A 20,858-nucleotide genomic window follows, 5' to 3' on the forward strand; every position below is an offset into this window, starting at 1 on the left:
TTTGAAATTTTTCCCAAAAGCTAATAAAAAGATTGGCTTTTAGAAAGAACAGCTCGAGTTTCAGATTTTAGTATTTGGTTACGTCTCATTTAAGCCAGGCTTTTTATCAAAAAAAAAAAAAAAAAAAAACTATTTTATTGGAGAATAAACTTATTTTTTCTTTCGAATCGTAGACCCATTTTCTGTTTCTGGAGAATCGTTTGCGATTCGGGGGCTGGGGGCGCCATCGTCACTGTTGACTCCCGAAGATTTGTTTCATATTGTCCTCGACTTCACAGCCAGGTGGTTGCTCATTGACCGCGAGTTGATGATTCCTGTTCGTTTGGGTGAGATGAAAGTTCTTAAATATATTTTTCGTCTCAAATAATCGTTTGCGTTAAATTGCATTTCTTGTAATAAATGCTAAAAAATTAAATGAAGATTTTTATAAGATTTGTACTAATTTAGAACTATAAAATAAATTTGAAAATTCAAATTAATTTAATTTTTTTGAAGTTTACAAACTATCGAAAATATATATATATATAAATGTTTGACATCAAATTCAGAAAAAAAATCGTTTGCATAAATAATTATTTTATCAATATTTCTTTCAAAAGAATTAAATAAAACTTTTTAAGTTTTTAATTAAATTTCAAACAATTCGAAACTATAATAAATTAGCGACGCAGAATGGTTTAATTGAATCGCATTTTTGACAACATTAATTTTAATTTCATTACATTTATCTTGCATGTTTCTGTATTTTCACTTTTCATTTATGTATCACTTCTATGATTTATATATTTCGAAGAATTATTATAGGCACGTGTTTTCACGTAAGTACTCAATTCTTTCTACTTATTCTTTCTTAATTTAGGAGTTGTAGTTTATTTAAATTTATTAAGTTATTGAAGTTATTATTAAGTTTCTTAATTTGTTAAATTTGTTCGATTAACGAAAATATTTAGTGATTTTTTAGACTTCTATTCTGTGTTTAAATTAAATGAAACGGAATATTTCTTATCTGAAAATTTAAACGAATTCTTTTGAAATTAATATTATCAGCAGATGCTTAGTATAAAATAAATACGAACGTTTAAAAAATACGAAATTTTGATCCAATATTATGTGGAGCAATACAATTTAATTGATAATTTTTTTTCAAATGTCTAGGCTCATATATAAGAAATATATTTATAATAAAAAAATTTCTTATTAAATGAAAATATTTTTAAGCGAAACGGAATTTAATCTACCATATTTGACAAAACGTAGCATTGAAACGTTAAATCATTCGTGAAATGACTTTTTAAAGTTCAATGCAAAAATTTAAACGTTAAATGAATAATTTTAAAGATATTTACGATTCTTTTCAAAATGACGCTAATTTATATAACAGCTTAACATAATAATGCATTTAATTATCAGATTTAAAATAACAAATCTTTAAAAAAATCAGATTATTTAATTAAAATATGAAAAAAAACAAATTATTACTAAAAAATTTTTTTTATTGACACTAAAATTAAATCCTCATTTTGATGTAGAGAATTAAGGTCTACCAATCGAAACTGTTACATCGAGCGTAATTTTTTAAAATTAAATAAAAGCTTATTATTAATTGAAAAGAAAGAAAAAAATCGCTAAATAAACAAATGATGCAAAATTGTAATTTAAATTTTAATTAAAAAATTATTAATAAGAAAAACTGAGATTTTTTCTAAGTTCTTCCAAATATAATTTTGGTTTCGTTTTCTTTTTTAACTCCCAATATATTTATTATTTAGATTGAAAAATTAACCGATTTTTAAGAGAAATAAAAGCAATGCTGCACAATTAAAATAATCCTTTAAAATGAAATATTACTTTTTATTAATATCGTAAATTTTTAAAGCAGTCAAAATGTGTACAAAGTGTAAACAAAAATTTTATAAATATATATTTTTATACAAAACAGTTTTTATTTTTATAAAAATAATTATTAGTTTATTAACAAACGCACCCATTAAAAGACATTTTTTTTCTAATTTTTCATCAGTCGAAGTTGATTACAGATTTGTTGGGTATTTTTAAAAATTCTGTAAATTTAATCCAAACAAATCTATAATATAGTTACATAAAATGTAATACAAGATCTGTATTATTTTATTGTGTGTATCTATAAGTGATAAAAATTATGCATATCTCTTGCTTGATTCCTGTGATGAAAAGAGTTATGTCTTATTCTACCTAACGAAATATCATAATAAGATTAATTTGTAAAAATAAAAAGTTTATGAAAGGAATAATAAAAATTTAGAGAAAAAAGCGCGGCGCAAAAAATTAAAACGATATATACAATTTTCAGAATTTCGTACCTGAAATTCATCGTGCGTGTATTTTTATTTCTTTTTTTTTACTTGCGATTTACATTCTCAACTAATCACTTAATGCAAAAGTTATTCATTATAACACTTTAATGTAATTTTCATCTGCTATTTTCTCAGTCGACATGTAAAAATGCGCCAATAGATGGCAGCAAGAAACAGTTTTGTAAATATTAATTATATCATATCATTCTCAGGTATTAGTTCTGTGAATGTTTCGTTATCCTAGCAAGTTTTTATAGTCCAAATACAAAATACTTTTTCAAAAGTTGGAAATTCGGCCTCTCACTAAAAGTTACTCATGGCAACTCTTTAATATAATTTTGATCTTTTTTTTTTCTCTCTCTCTCTCTCATTCGGCAGAGCGAACAGTTGGCAGCAAAAAAACAGTTGAACAAATCTTAATTACATTTTATATTTTTCAGATATTAGTTCTGCGAATGATTTATTATCGAAGCGCATTTTTATTGTTCAAATAAAAAAACAAACTCTTTATTAAAAGTTGGAGATTCGATCTCTCGCTAAAAGTTACTTATGACAACTGTTTAATATAATTTTTATCCGTTCTTTTTTTTTTTTCTCATTGAACAGCGCCAACAGATGGCAATGCAAATCAGTTTTACAAATCTTAATTATGTCTTTTTCAGGTATTAATTCTTGGATAGATTCTTTATAGGCAAGCGTTTTTGTAGTCCAAATACCAGAAGTTGGAGATACGGCCTCTCACTAAAAGTACTCATGACAATTCATAAATATAATTTTCTTCAGTTCTTTATTTTCTCATTGAACAGCGCCAACAAATAGCAGCAAAAAAAAAAAAAAACAGTTTTACAAATATTAATTTTTCAGGTATTACTTCTGTGAAAGCTTATAGGAACATGTTTTTATTGCACAAAAAAAATCCTTACTAAAAGAGAGAGATTTGGCCTCTCGATTTGCATTCCAAAATGTTTGTTAACTTCTCATCATTTTTTTTTATCATCGGTAACATCAACCATTTTCTTTTCTCAAAAATGCTCATTAAATAAGTAATTTAACATCATGCGCAATCACGATATTTATATATTAAACTACTTTTCTTGCAAGCCATTCAAATATTTTACCAATGCACATATGCCGAATAAAATAAATTTCTTTACAATGCATATATTTTCAATCGCTAATGACTGTCAACTTGAAAGAAAAATCCCAGTTTCAAAAAAAGTATTAAAAAAACTAAAAGTTCATCTAACGCTGATGATAACATTCTTTTCAAAAGAAAATGAATGTTTAGTCATTTTTTCGAGACATAGATCACACATGCATACCTTGCGATTTTCTTTTTATTACGGGTTGCCAACAATGAAAAAGCAATAACACTTATTTAAATTGTCTTAGAGGAATCGTGACCTCTGAACATTACTCGATTTGGAAATATGGAACGCATTCATCTTTGGAGAATTATGCTACCCGGATCGCAGTAAATATGACGGAATAAAGAAGTAATAATGACAAAATCCGATTACATGGAAATAATTCATTAGTTTTCGATTACATATGTCGGGATTCCTCAACATAAATATCAATTGCTTTTCTGTTAGTAAATGAAGATCGTTGCTTTCTTATGGTAATTGTTTTCTGGAGTTGTAATTTGTAATCTACGGCATCCGGATAAATCTATAGATTAGAAACTTTTTTTAAATATTTTATTTTGAAAGGATTATTTTTTGCATTATATTTAGGATCATATTTAAATTGATATACCAGCGGTAGTATTCTCCTTAAAACTTTCTCGCATATTCTGAAATGACAGAGAACGTCTTGAATGACATTGGCCTACAGTAGTTACGAAATATTACCTTTTGGCTTGAATTTAGCATTTTTACTGAATCTATTGCGTCATTCATTGCGAGTTTTTTGGCGATTATCTCTGGCATGCGATTAATAATATCCTAATATTGAATCTGTGTTTTGTATGCGCCATTCCCAATTTATTGGGATCAAAACTTGGTACAAAACTGTAATAATAAAATCTCATATCTAATTTGATATATTTAATTTCATTGTGTTTTTGAATTACCGCGGTTGCATGATTCTGGAGTACAAACCGATAAACCGTCAAGCCGCTGTTGGTTATAGTGCAAACTTAAAAGATGTCTACACTATAGATGTGTGATATGTATATCAAATCTTATCTATCTAGCACTCTTCGTTTTAAAGTTATTAGACTAACTTATATTAGAAAGCTGGGTGCACGAATTTCCTATGAACAGATCTTATACAAAATTTAATAGAAATAAGTTAATCTGGAATTAATTTCATATACCAAATTGTAACCGTCTAGCTGAAAGCGTTTTAATATTATCTTTATAACAGATAGACAGTAGGACATTTTCCAAAAATGTGTTTTTTGAACTCAGGGATAGGTAAAACGTAGAGATTCGTCAAAATTTCGAGTTTGAATTTCGTTCACAACAATAAGATGTCCATAAAGAGATGACATAAGTTATTATTAGTATTAATAATTCTTAAAAAAATACTTTCCATTTTGTAAATATTTTCATATCAATAAAATATTTCTGTATTTTTTAATTGATTGTTAACTCTCTTTCAAAACAATTTTAATTTATAAAAAAAAACTCTTTTTAAATACATTTTTTCAGAATTTAAATTTTTTTTTTCAAAATGCACTATATTTAATTTTTTTCAAATTATTTTTTCAGAATGAAATTTTAATCTATTATTTTTTCAATATTATCTATCTTAGAATCGTAGTTCTATAATATATCTTTGTGATATAGATTTTTTTCCAGCAACGTATGTATGTAATGATTTTTAGAATCCTGTCGACAAAATAATATGTAACATATATTTTGTTTAAGTCGAATGCAGGTTCGAAGCAGTGAAGAGACTAGATTTGGTATTTTTAATTTCGTTTTATTCTCTTTCGGGAGGCAAACATGATTATTTACAAGAAGGCGCGAACAGAAGGCAAAAAGGGACGAACAAATGATCACTAGTCTTATATAACATAGGATTTCTGGCTAGGCGCCAATTCAATACACGTGTTGACCTTTGACACCTTTTCAAGGGCAACCGAAAGTATCACTTTCTCTTTATACGTAGTACTGATGGCCCATTATTTTTACTGAGGAATTAATTAAACCGAAAGTGGAATTTTATCACGAAATAAGAGAATATTTTAGAATGACGTTACTATGGGCAAAATTAAGATAAAATCTTGGAAATTAATTTGGATTAAATTAAGAGTTTAAAATATCATTACATGTATGTGCCATGTTTGTTAGTTTGTTAGTTGCAGGTCAAACGAGTTATCCTGTAGACATAGACGTACTTCTTTATTATTAGCAGAGATTGAGTTAAAAGTAATTTTAGCTCAACTAAGTTTGGACAGAAGTAGTCTAAGTTATCAATGAGTGTGACTCCGTTATAAAAAATTATACAGTCAGGAATACTTTGTCTTTTATAACGGATATGTTGTTTCTTTTCTTCTGTTGTTTCTTTTTATTACATTTATGAATAAATACATTATCTTATTATGAAATAAAACTTTTGTTGAGTTAAATTAACTTTAGATCTCAATAAGTTAAGGGGATATATGTATCTCAGCATGAAAAATTATTAAAAAAATAAAAAAATAAAAATTTAATTTTTTTTATAAATAGAAAATTTATAAATTCATTATTTACAACTTTATTCTTTAAATTCAATGTATCTAAACTTGGTGCCTAATGATGATATTGAACTTTTATTTTGAAAGGATAAAATAATGAAATAGTATGGTTGAGATGTTATATTTTTTATTTGCAATGAATTAATGCTACAAATATGTACAATTTGTAATGAATAATGTTGCTATTTTAATATAAAGATGATCATTATGATTACTAAATGATTAATTTGATATAAAATTATATTAATTTCCTTAAATATATTTAAATTCAAACTAATTTGAAAATATCTGGACTTTTTCGCATATCTCCGCAATATTGAAATCACAGAAGACTAAATTTGTCTCCAGGGCTAGAAGTTCCAAGTTCAATCCTATTTTACAGGTGATCGTTTTTATATGAGAACTTTATAAACGTTAAATCTTAAACTGTCAATTAAAGGACTAGTTTGGTCTTCCATGATGCTATATAGTACTTTGTATATAGTACTTAAACGTTCGATAGTGCTCTCACATTTATGTGTAACCGTAACGGCAAAAGCAAGCTACTCTGTCGCGTAAGAGAAACTAAATGGCAGTTATCACTGCAGCAGTGAGGCAAAACTAGGGTTGAGTCCTAATGTCTATTACCGGTCACGATACAACGAATCCCGTAGAAGGTGCAACCATCATCTGAATCGGAGCAAATTTATCCAGCACTTTACTTAACATATTAAAGAAGAGATAGTCAACTACCAAACAGGAAGTTTTCTATTACCATTCTTGGGTTGATCCCGATAGCATAGCAGTTATATATAACCATAAAGAACACTCCCCGTCCGAAGGTATGTAGTGTAACAATTATGTGTAACTTCAAAAGTGTTCACATCATCTTAACGTAATGCCAGGTTAAATAAAAGACCCGCATCGTCGTATTAGTACTCTGGTGAGAACTATGGTTCAGTCTTAATGGCTATCACCAGCCACAGCACAACCCCTGCCGTAAGAGGTATGTCATCTCATGGCGATAACATGATCCATACTATTACTTTGCCCATCGGAAAAACGAAAATCGACTACCATACTAAAAGCTTCTAATCATCATTTATGCGATACCCTTTAATGGTTACTCCTCTTCACATATGTATAAGCTGAACTTGTAAATATGTGATTAAACGTATTCAAAAAATAAAGAATTTCAAACCGCTATTGCCGAGGATTGGTCAAAATCTACATTTTTGGTTCCTAGGAGAACTAAAACCAAACTTCATCCGTATAGCGTTTTTAATGATTGCGATTTTGCGACTTCTCATTTGTCGATTTAGTACATGAAAAATTCTGAAAAAAAAATAACTCTTAATTTCTTTTGTTAAATGACATGATAGAAAATCAAATTAGACAAAAACAAGATGAATCAAACAACCTGAAGCATTATGATTCTACAATGTTTCCTACTAGAGGTTATATTCTCTTTTATTTTTCTTTTATTCCAGTTTAAATAAAAAAAAATCGAAAATCTTATCATTACTTTGTAACAGAAGAAATTTTTAAGAATTTAAACCTTTTTGAAACTCGGTACAAAAAGTTTTTTCCCGATACAGCATATTTTTAAAAGTTAAAGAGTTTGTCTTAAATGAATTGTAATGAAAAGAGAAAATGAAAATAAAACAAAATTTTAAAAAAGAATGAATACTGATAAACATAGAGTTAAAGTATTTCTCCATAAATAATCGCGTAATGAGACTCATTTGCATGTAAATACCACAGAGAAAAATTGGCTGCATTTTAACATATTCGTTTATCCTTCTCAGCTTGCTTTCATCAGTGCTGCGTTCATTAAATTAAAACAAATTACGAACACTAAATCCCATGGGTAAGGTCTTTCAAGTACTTTTCGACAAACTAATTTGTTTCACTTTATTTTTAGAACAGAAAAAAGTTGTAAATTACTTCTTTGAAATTCGGTGTTATCTTTTATTAATTTAAAAGTTTTTACTTTCAGTGCATTCATTTAATTTTTTTAATTCCGTGTATTTTCTATTCATGTAACGTTTTCTCTTTTGATGACATTCTGTTCAAATTTTGCACAAATATTTTGAGTAAAAAGAAATGGAAATATCCCAGTTGTTATAAAGTAAAAAAGGAGAAGTTGAAAGAGATTCAATTTCTCATCAACAATTTTGAATATTAGAAGATCATTAAAGTGTACAGTGCTTAGTTAAATCTAAAAGTTTCAATAATTCACTCATTTAGATTATAATTGCAAAAAAGTAAAATAATCAAATAATTAGGTTTCATATAATTAATGTAAGAAAATTAGGAAAAAATAGTATAATATATATTAAATTAACTTACTGAGACTAATGAATACAAATTATTTTTACATAGACAGAAAAATATACTTAATATTTATTTAATATAGAAAAAACATTTAAATTTTAAGAATAGATAAAAATTGAAAAATAAAACCAGGAAAATATAAAATGCAAAATTTATTCAGACAAAGTAAGATTAAAATAAGAAGATAAATTCTTAGGATCAAAAATATTAATTAAGCTATGCATATATTATTCTTAACCTATGAATATTTTGCTTATGCTATGAATATTTTGTTCTTAACCATTAATTTCTTTCCCAATTTAATGGTATATGCATCCATTAAATAACTTATTATAATAAATGTCCACTCATTATTTGAAGAAAAACAAACTAAATATATTATTAACTTAAAAATTGCGATAAAATTAATAACAATTCTAACGAAATTGTTAAAGTGTTTACGAGGAAATTAATGATTTTAATGTATAATGAATCAGAAAAACAAGATAAAGTATTAAAAAAATGAAAAATTAATATAAAAATCTCAATTAAAGATTTACTATCCAAAATAATATAATCAAAAGAAAAATAACGCAAGAATAAAATCTTTCAAAAGTTAAAATAGTTTCTATTAGCTAAGAATGGCAGTTGTGGTTCCAAAATTTGAATTGTATGAGTTATTGCACGTTTATCTTGAGAACATGGATTGGCCTCATTACATTCGTTCTTCTCAAGCAACTATGATACACACTATAAAAACGGAGGCACACATGCGAGAGTAGTAGTCGCACAGAAGTATATTTTTCCTGTTGAAAAGTTAATCAACAGTAGATTATCTCTGAAGGATTTGCATTGTTGCGGTTATGTAATAACAATTTACTGGTTGAATACTGTTGGTTTCTAAAAATGCAACGGCTGATGCAAGCCAAAAACGAAAATAGGCGAATCACACCTGAAATATTATCCAGCTGCAAATATTCAAGTTTATGTTTTTGAAATTTTGAATTTTTTTTAAACGATTGGAAGATTATTGTTATATTTTCTTGTAGGGAGTCAGCTGATGTTTCAAATATACACAAATCAGTCTTTCTATTAATTTTCACTTTTATGCAGTTAAACCAGAGAAGGGTCACAGCAAATCGTGACTATTTAAAGATTTTTAATCTTTAATGCGTAATATTTAAATGAGCTAGAAATAAAAGCAGATCTCACCAAATATCTTCAAGCCTTAATGATTTTTATTTTATCCCCAGGTATTTTTGTTGCTGTTTCTGGTTGTTTCTTATGGCACTTGTCATGGACAAGCCCTCTGTTACGAACACAGCGATTTAAGCCAGGGGGGCAGCGTCTCTTGTTTTTAATAGTGCCAACTAGGGCCAAGAGTACCACTTTGCTACTCACGCATCTCGCTTGCACAATCCCTTTTTACAGGAAAACCCATTCACACATCTCACAGATAGAACAACGGAAGAACAACCATCCCAAACTGGGACGCCCAGACAACGGGGAAGACGCGCTACCCCCATGCCAGAACGCCGGCCCAGGTATTTTTAAAAATGCCATAGACAGTTGATAAAATATACATAATTGATGAGTGATAAAAAGATCAAATTATAATTATGATGATATAGAATGCTTCCATAGTACATTGTTTCTTCTGAAAAAAAATAATGTATCTAATTTCTTGTTTAAATCCCTCCATACAAGAATAGTCTAAAACGTATCCGTCCTTTAATTTTCCTGAGTAGAGTAATGATGCTAGAGTGGCACCACTTCGTGCAGTGGAAGAAGGCAACTTAATGCCCATTCTTGAATTTTTTCTCCGTATTCGAAAGTGTCGGTAGCTGCCTGCTGCCTGCTGGCTGCTGAGTAAGGTGATGTTATAATGTTCGCTGAATTTTTTATTTATCTCAAAATGATTGAATAAGTTGAATAAAGATACTGCATCAAATTTTGTCAAAAACTTTGTGATTCTTAAGCAGAACAGTTCGTAAGATTCAGCAAGTGTTTGGGGATGATGATATGGGGGTAACACAAGTGAAGGTGTGGGTAAACAGATTCAAAAATGGCCACACATCAGTGGTGACGATAACGAATTTCGCACATCAATACCAGTGACATAGAGTATTATCAATAAATTCTATGCTGATTCAGAGATGCAGTTCGGCGCAAAAAACCAAACCTCTGAACAACGAAAAACTGGCAGTTGCCTCATGACAATGCTCTGACTCATTCATCACTCCTGATCCAGACTTTTTTGGCGAAACACGGAATTCCAGTTGTCTCCCAACCTCCCTACTCTCCAGATCTGGCTCCTTGCGATTTCTAGTTATACCCGAAATTGTAGATGTCATTGAAAGGATCCTGTTTTGAGAGTAGAGTTGAGATAATGCAGAACGCATTCTAATGAAGTAGAATTCGTAGAATTCAGTAAAATGCGTTCTGCATGCCCCTTGCGCCTGAAGAACATTCTAAAACAAGCCTTCCAGTGGAAAGATCGGTGGCCTAAGTATGTTCAGGTGCTAGAAACCTACTTTGAAGGGAATTAGGGTCCCCATTTTGGGGCATAAGTAACATATTTTTCCCGGTCAAAGGTTGGATATTTTTTAGACAGCCCTCGTTTTAAAAATAATAATGATGTAGAACGTGAAAGACGCATGATTTTTACTCCTTAATTTCTTCACTTAATTAAATCTCTTCTGGAGCAAAATATTTGATATATCTTATTTCTTGTTGTCATGTGAAAACATGATGTTGTTTTGCTCAGGGGTTTTGAAGCTCGAAATCGCGTAGGCAATGAATAAAGCATAAATGGCAATTTTCATCATCATCTTTTAATCACATATATTTTTTTACCTGCTTTATTGCATTATTATTACGTGTGCTTCTTTGACAGCAGATGCGTGTTTAAAAGGTTGACGTAAAACTATAACATAGCTGTTATTTCATCTCAAAATCAGTCAAGCTCCAAAACTTTGTTTGCCAGCTAGAAAAATTGAATATATATATATATATATATATATATATATATATATATATATATAGGGACAAAGACCAATAGAGAAGTCTCGTGATTGTTTTTAAACTGGTTAATGACTTAAATTAATTAAGACAAATAATGACTTAAAATAATAATGCTTTCACATAATAACTTGAAATTTGCGATAGTAGATTTAATTTTTTTATTTCAAATTATTTAATATTTTATCTGAACAAATATAAATTTTCTTTATTCTCATAAACAATAGCAATAATTTTATCGAGTTGTCATGGAATGTGGGCTTGGATTTGAAATGTTAAACCTGAACTGGTATTCAATTTCTCAAGAGATAAATAAGCTGAATACACTCCACTTTTCCTTCGAAAAGTAATGCTCTTACTTTATTTCTATTGGCATATGATATTTCTTTGTAAAGAACTTCATCGTATTTTAAGGTTTGGTGTATTTGCATTTTGTTATATTATTCATAAGGTTCTATACATCCAAGATGATATTTCTACATTATATTTATACCCAAAACATAGCTATTAAATATTATGTTCCTATTTTATATTCAGTTCACTCATGTGTTTTGCATAAGGAGTTTTCATTTAATTTGATAATCCAGCTTTAAAAATTCTTTATCAAAAACAACGTTTTCTCTTTCTTATTTGCATAATAAACAATAAAAAAAATACTGAAATCGTGAGAAAATTTTAAATCGATATTTGGATTAAACCCCATATTTTTTATCTGTCTGAAGCCGCAAAATTGCAAATTTATGGCTTATTTATATAGTGAAAAGAGATTTGTATATCCTTTGCTTATCAGAGCATAATAATTCTCCAACATCACTGACTTTTTGAATGAAATTCGGCACGTAGAATTTCAATGAAAGCTAAGATCTCTATCAATCTTTGGATCAAATATTTTAATATTTTAATGTTTTTATTGTTTATGTATTTGTATGGAAGCAAAATAGTAACAAATTGCCAAAAGAATAAAAAATAAAATTTTGTCTGTAACCTTTATAGCAATATTATAGATTTATATGCCAAAATTTTATGTCAAATCAATCAAAAAAGTTAAAATTCCGAAATTCGTAACCTATGTACCTATTCTCTTTACAAAATGACAATTTCAAACGAGTATGACATGGAAGTATCCGAGAATATGGTGGACAAAATACTCCTATCCATATACTTTATGAGAAGTTTATTACTATAACAAATCAATGATTTATCTTCACTACGAATTAAATTTGATAAGAAAGAGATTTTTTACAGATTTATTATCTGTTGAATGGATCTCAAGTCAATGATAGCCTCGATCTTAGCGACAAATTTGGGGACCATTTGATGACGAATTTTGTAAATTTGGTGACAAAAATGAAGGTTCCCGAAACGACGAGAATTTCAGCGATATAACAATTAAGAGAAATGATATAATATCCTCCAAGAAACAGTATATTTGCCATGGCATGGAGATTGCAATAATTTGAGAGATAAAACTTAGAACATGAATTGAGCGAATTATCTGTTTGGAAAAATTATTTCTCCAACGAGTTCTCTCTGAATGCTCTATGTTATTGGGATTGTTTGTACGGAATTAGCTGTGTGTGTGTAATTGAATTCTACAAATTCTGTTTCTGTGTACACTTCGAATGCATATCGTTACTCGTATTTATTATTTAAATAAAACTTCTTTATCCATTATTGAGCCTAATTGGGTTTCCGCAATTCACCAAATATACTAAATTTCTGTAAATATTAGAAAAAAAAAAAACTCAAGTTTCGGATAACGGAAACCAAATATTTTCATGTTCGCTTGAATCCCTTCATATAAACCATTAAAAAAAATAGAAAATTGATACATTTGTAACACGAATATTTGATATCAATATAAATAACTCGTGCAGACAGGTTTGTTCGTTGTATTTAATTTATTTCAACATGTAATTATATTAACATTCAATTTGAATGTTAGTCTCTTTCCAGATTAATTCAGACTGAGAAATTAACTAATTTAATTAATCAACTATCAACTCGAAACTTTTCTGTTAGTGAAACTGAGATTTTTCAACTATTCGACTTACCATGTCCTTAAACGAATCAATTTATATTAAAAAATTTTTTTTATATATCATTATTTTTATTTGCTGAAAACTCTGAGAAAAGCCAAATCACTAAACATCTCATTAATAAATCGCATTAAATAAATTATTAATATGGAATTGTTTTTTTTTTCTCTGATGAATTTTTCATTTTCTGATTATGACTTTGACTGGTTTTTAATAAGTGCGTTATTTTTTAAGCACTGATTAATTTATAGTCTTTTTTATGAAAAAAAAAATTATTTCTTTTTGAAATATTGTACAATACAGCCTCGGTGGTTGATCCACCCTTAAAGACTTTTCATTAACACCCAGGAATTTGTATTGTGAACGAAATGCATCGATTCCACGGTTTTTAAATTAAGTTTTGGCTCATAGGCGAGAAACCAATTACCGTAATGACATTCTAAGTCAGCTAATTTATCAGGCTTTATTTAAATGAAGAGATTTAGTTTTCACACAGAAACAACTGTTAACCGGATAGAATATTTATTAAGCTGAATAAGTTTTCATTTAATGATGAAGCTATTACACATTTTTTTTTTTTAGTTTATCACACATTTGCTTGTAAACATGCACACAGCAATCCAGGCAATCTTGTAATCAAATAAACAGAATAAGTAAGCGTTAAATATTAAGAAATGTATAATAAATTAATAAGAATAAAATTTTAAACAACAGAAATTTCGGAGGAAATTTAACTGATATTATTTGGACAAAGGGAATTCATGAAGGTGATATGTATGATAAGGCAATAATATTTTAAATAAACATTTAAACTCTTTTTAAATATTTAGTATACAAAGTTTTAAAAAAAGAATTGTATTATAATTGTCAAGCAATTTAATGCACAATCTTCTTTATTTTCTTCATGTTTGAACCACTTTTGAGTTCAAAAAAGGTTTGGGGTTTTTTTTCTATTACCTGCAAATATAATACATAAAAACATGGCACGCGCTCAAAGAACGAAATTTCGTATTTGATCCTGGACAAATTATTTATTTGTGTTACGTTTTAAACAAAATATGTTTAAGGAACACTGCATGAGCCAGTTGTTCATGCAAGTAGTTCGTCTGTTCAAATCCATGTGCTCAAAATAACTTAGCATTTTACTTCATAAATATCAAAATATATTAAATTCTATTTAAAGGACAAATGATACAGCAATTTCAGAAAATATAAATATTTTAAACAAGCAGAAATTATCACTATTTTTAATCCGGCTTCAAAAAATTGTTTTGCAAAAATGCGAAATAAAAATTTATAAAATATCTTTAATTTTAACTGATGAGAAAGTGTTCATTACATTTATATGAACTCTGAAACGAAATATAAAATAAAGCAAAATGATTGATAATTAAATTTTGTTTAATAAAACTCATAAATATATATCGTTTGCTCAAATGATCATTATTAAATCAACAAAGAGAGAGAGAGAAAGAGATGAAAAAAGAAAGAAATCATTAAGTTAATATTAATTACTCTTAAAAAACCTCGTATATTAATGAAAATTCCCTTGATGAAGTACTACAAATTTCATAGCATCTGAATAAAGAACAATATATTTTTTGAAAAGAAAAAAATCCGTTTTACATTAAAATTGTTATTTATAAACTGAAATTAAATGTTTATTTAACTATAAACAAAATATACTGTCGTTAATAAAGTCGATACTACCAGTCGATGGTGATAATTTAAAATATTTTTTTCAAATAATTCGATAATAATAACTAGTGTACACACAATTTTTTGGAATTCCGACAATTTAGCAGCATAGCTTGACCTCACGTGCAAAGTTTTGGTACATTAAAATTCTTTTTTTTTTTCACATTCAAGTCGTCAACCTTTTTAAAACTTATTAATTTTCATTCATGGATTTTTTTTTATTTTAGATGATCATGTTCTTTCAATTCAACATTGATTTCCAATATATTCACAAATGAAAATATTGGTATATTAAAATTCATTTTTTTTTCACATTCATGCTGTCAAAATTTTTAAAACATATTAATTTCCATTTATGAATTTATTTCTTAACTTCAGATTATTACGTTCTTTCAATAGGCACAAAGATATTCTTGAAATATGCACAGATTTCTAGTATATTATCAGAAATTATTTACTCGTTTAACTTTGGAAGAACCATTTTTCAATACTCTTGGAAAATTAATAACTGCATGAAAATTAATTTGTAGGCTAATTTCTAGACAATAAATCGATTCAGGGGTGAAAGGGTTTATGAAAAAAATTGTGAGATAATATTTTAAGGAGCCATGTTGATTAATTCGATTAATCATTTTGGGAATTTGATTAAATCTGTCACGTGAAACCTTTTTTATAGGCATCAGTTTTCTGAAGATATGGCAATAGATTATCGAGGTATAAAGGTGCCTATGTTTTCAGTTGATTACTGAACGTAATGGACAGATAAAGAAGACTATGCAATGTTATATATACATAGCACGCGCTTATGTTAAAAGATAATTTTTGTCGATAAACTAAGAGTATAATCTAATACATGTCCGATATTGATTTGTTTTTTGAAACAACTTTTTTCCGACTAAAAGCCAATAATTGCAAAAACTTACCTGCGAAAACCTTCTCCTCCTTTTAGTTTTATTGAACAACGAGCTAAACATAACTCAACAATACAACTCAACTCAACGCCAGTAACTCAATATAGCACATATGCAGATGAATAAGTTTTGGAATATTCATGGAATTGGGAATAAAAGGGTGTTAAAAGACTATCGGTCTGATTGTCCGCTTGTATGTGAATCTAAAAAAGATTATTTAAATTAATTTGTAATATAATAAATTTGACAAACTGTAAAAGTCTAACTAAAGTTTTGGGACATATATGATCAAAAGAAAGATTTACAAATTGCACGTCTTTTCTTTAATACTAAAAAAGACAAATTGTGCCATATTCTATCTGCTGTCATATGAAACTTCCATTTACCTGTTGCTTTATCCCAGCGAATGGGGCCGCGGTGGCCTGGTGGTAAGGTATCGGCTTCGGAACCGGAGGGTTTCAGGTTCGTGACCCGATTCCAACGAAGAACCGTCGTGTAAGGGGGTCTGTTGCACGTTAAATCCGTCATGACTAAACGTCCTCCCGCTGGTGTGGTGTGGAGAGGGGGCTGCCAGCTCAGGTGTCATCCAGGTCGTCATCTGACCGTGGTTCAAAATTGCGAGGTCCGTCCCAAAATAGCCCTAGTGTTGCTTCAAACGGGACGTTAATATAACCAAACCAAACCAAACTTATCCCTGCGAATGACGTAGTTGAAGGATTGACGTTACTTCAGTGATAAATCTTGGAAATGCAAACTTTAATAAGGAAAATCAATTTATAAGGAATCAAAACACGTCCTGTTGTGTTCGTATACAAAGATATGTTTTTAGTCTCCCCGCATTACTCGGAAAGGAAAATAAAGGGAAGGAAAATAGAGAAATAGAAGGGAGGAAAAAACCTTACTGAATATTAATGTTAAAAATTTTAAATTATAAATTATAGAAGAATTATGACTCATGTGATATCAAATGTGCTATGCTAATTAAATATATAATCCTATCTCGTAAGAGGAAAAAGGCGTGACGTTAATGACTGGAGCATAGCGATATATGGCTAGATCTTAAATGAGAAGTTTAGATTTGTCATGTGACTGTAACGATTCGTAAATTGTCGGCATTACTTATGTTCAAAATAACATCATTTTGAGTATGAGATTTAATGTAAGAAAAATACAGTTTTTTAGGAACATCACATAATGGAATTTATTCGGATGTTTAAATCAATTCAATCAAATTTTCTCAACTTTTTAATCTTATGAATCAGATATTTAGTTTCTAGCTTTTATTTTCTGAATTAATTACATTATTCATAAAGCTAGAAAAGCATTCACATAGAATAATGCCATTTATGCAACGAAGGATATTAAATCTATAAAACACATTCTAAGATATTCGGTTTCATGAATTTGTCTCAGGGTTTAAATAATTTTTTAAATCTAACTTTAAGATAGAAATATACAAAGCAATGAACTTCAATTTTATATTCTTCTCTTCGGAACTCTCGTATGGAAGTTCGAAAGTGATATAAGGGGACCAGAACATCATTAAGATTTAAATTTCAGCTTTCTGAAAAGATTTAAGTAACTCCTAGAAATTTCAAGAAGATTTAAATTTCATTTTTATACTAATACTCGTATGGATATATTATTTTGCTTGACACATTAGGGATGGAGATACTTGTTTTCTTCGATTCATGCTGTTAAGACATTAGATTAAGGTGTATGTACACACTTGAAACTTCGAAAATCGTTCAAAATATCGAATATTTTTTTATTGCTTAATAATGTTCTCCGATCCTTCAGCTTTCCAACGATGCCAAGATGTTGTTAATATTCGAAATATTTCTCGAGTTATAATTATTTTTCTCGAGGTGCTTTCATTAAAAATTCTAGTTACGATGTTTTTAAAGCCGATTTTATGAAGAATGATATTTTTCAATTATGTTGCTTCCTTCAAACAATCATAACTCAAGAAGAAAGTGACCAAATACAATTATTTATATATCAAAATAATCTGTATGAAATAGCGGATGTTTTGTGCCTCAATCAAAGTTATATTTATAGAAATAAATTTTTAATAGCTGTTTAAAAGTTAAAATGACAGAAAAAATCTCGCTTTTTCTATTCATCGTTGATCAAAACATTTAAAAAAAAAACTATACATTTTTATAACTTGTTTGAGCCAGATAACATGAAGACTAATATTAGGCATCATTTCCAACTAAAATTGTGTGTCTGTACAAATTAGAATTTAAGATATCATGTTTCAAAAAATAGGCTCATTAGCTCATTAAATATTATTTAATTAATTAATAATTAGTGTAATATTGTTTTTTCTCACTGAAATGAGTTTAAACATATATTAATAACCTACTGTCAGAAAACTGGAATTTTAAAGTTAAAATTAAAAAAAAAAATCTTCAAGTGTGTACGTACACCTTAAAATAATTTTTTAGATAATAAATCCAAAAGAAATATAACATTCTAATAATATTTAAAAAATAAATTTATTTTATTCATTTTATTAATCGAAAGCTGGTCTGTGATTGCAAGCATTTTAACAATTTTATAATTTATTTATATTTACAGATTTATGGAAACATTTCATTATTAATTTTTTAAGTATGTTCATATCGCCCTTCATAAACATTTATTATGTTACTAGATGTCTTTGACAAACAGATGGTTTCTTGAGAATATTGATTGCATTTAATTTCAGTTGAATGTGTTTACTTTTTCATATACGAAGTACAGAGGAAGTGTTGTAATCTTTAAAAAATACAAACTAGAAAAAAAAAAAAAAAAAGGAAAATATTTTTTAATTAGTATTTTTAAACACATTATTAAATGAGACTGAAGTTTTCAGTTTTTTCAGCATTTCTTGGACACAGAAAGGAAATGTGACTTTTTTCAGACTTTAATAAAATTTTCCAAGCAGTTCATTTATATATAACTTCGCCAATATGGGAAACACAAGAGGTCTGTTTACCATATGCACCCTTTCCCAAAAGGTCTTTATAGACCTTAACCGGGGATCAGAATGATCTATTGGCCATCAACGCAATGCGCAGTTCAGCTACAATCAATTTGTCGAAGAAATTTTTCGCAAGAAACCAGTTGGCTTTAGCTACCTACTTGTACGCCAGTTGTAATGTTTACTAAAAAATGTTACTTAAATATTTTGTGCAGCACTGTCTTAATTATTTCCCAGTAAAATAAAATTTGAATTTTGATAGATATACGGTACATACTATTTTAGAAGCCTTACATTGTTCATTTATTCTGATATGTACTTTCATAGTTTTCATTTTCTTTATACATCCAAATATATTACAGGAAAAAGCGGAAAAAAAAATTAAAAATGGCAGCATTTTTAAAAAAGAAATTTCTAAAGATTTTTTTTCTAATATTTGCCTGTTCTGAAGCTAGCATCTTTATTACAGCTTGCTCTGAACATTAAATTTAAGTAAAATAAAATTTCAAAATTTATTAAGGGACACCAAATGCTAGAACCTACTGGAAATTAACGATAAAATCTTCTTACGTTGAACATTAATAATTTAAATAATCAGGGATAAAATATAAGCAACAACACAAAAAGCATTTTCATTTTTATTTCATTAATGAAATGAGTTATTATAAACAAGCTTAAAATAATGTTTAAAAATTGATTAAGAACAGAAGAAAAATCATACGGTAAAAAAGAAAAAAAATTAGAAAGTTATTTTTTTTCTTGCATTTTCTAATGATGTAAATTTCATTTTTGATTTATAATATTTTCGGAAATTAATGCTTTCCATTCCATGCTAAACATTCCAAACTTTTGATGAGTTTTTAACTCAATAAACTCTTCAAATTGCAAAACAAATCGCTGCAAGGTTCACATTTCCATTCTCCAAAGTATATAGGTGCCAAATTCCCTCTAGGTCTAAAGGTTTCATTTGTATAGAGCCCACAACACAAAAATTCATCTTTATTATTAGTAGAAATACAGATAGTTATAGAGTTCGAGATGGATTCACTAAATAAATTGTATAGTATACATCAACTAAAAAGAGGACATTTCTATAATTCGAGAAATTTCTGATAGCAATTACTTACTAATTAACCAAGTTAATTAATGTGTTAATTTAACATTATCTATATGTCGAGTTAACAAGAACGTACCATAAGTTAACTTGGTTAATTTAAGGTTATCATTATCTCAAGTTAGCCGTAAATTAACAAAGTTAACAGTTCTCTCTAAATTCTTCCATTACGAAAAGAAAGACATTTCAATTCTTCAATCAAATAAACCGTTTTCTTATGTGCATGCAATATGTTCTAAAATTCACGATAATGCTCCAATTATCAGTAATTTTGATTGATTATATATTTGCTTGGGATTTACTAACTAACTATTACGTAAATATCAGTTTATTAATAGCAAAAAAATTAGGGAAAAAAATCCTTAGATCTTTTACACTGTCATTTTGTAAAATTAGCCATAAATGATTCGTGTTGAATTTCAATACCAACAGTCTTTTCCAATTCGGAAAATTTGTGATTTTTCAAAATATTCTATAATCTTATCTCTGTTGTCGATCCTCCTAAGAATAAAATTTATTAACACTGCACAATTTTCGTTGTAAATTAAATACATTAATTCCACTGTTTTTAAAACGATTTGTAACTCTTTAGAAAGAAATGGATTCACTTAATAATATTTTAAACCAACGAATTCGTCAGGCTTCATTAAAGGAAGCGATTTCTAATTGGATTAGAAATTCGGTAAATAGAGCAATTTTTTTATGTTTGAAATAAAGATGACTCATTTTAGCTTTAAATAGAGTTTAGCAGTATTATAATTACCAAGATCTATAAATCCAAAGAGAAA

At 28.2% G+C, this 20,858-nt stretch overlaps 1 protein-coding gene across 1 annotated transcript in view; it reads left to right on the forward strand.

Annotated features, from left to right (window-relative positions):
* The first annotated feature begins 289 nt into the window (after nt 1–289).
* Nucleotides 290–20,858, forward strand: part of LOC129987720 (5-hydroxytryptamine receptor 2A-like) — an 85,530-nt gene continuing 64,961 nt past the window's right edge. Inside the window, exon 1 of the mRNA XM_056095667.1 lies at nt 290–326. The gene's annotated coding sequence lies outside the window, so the exon portion shown is untranslated. The remainder of the gene's footprint in view (nt 327–20,858) is intronic.

The sequence above is a fragment of the Argiope bruennichi genome, chromosome 10 (assembly GCF_947563725.1).
Source record: "Argiope bruennichi chromosome 10, qqArgBrue1.1, whole genome shotgun sequence".
In the NCBI taxonomy this organism is placed as follows: Eukaryota; Metazoa; Arthropoda; class Arachnida; order Araneae; family Araneidae; genus Argiope; species Argiope bruennichi.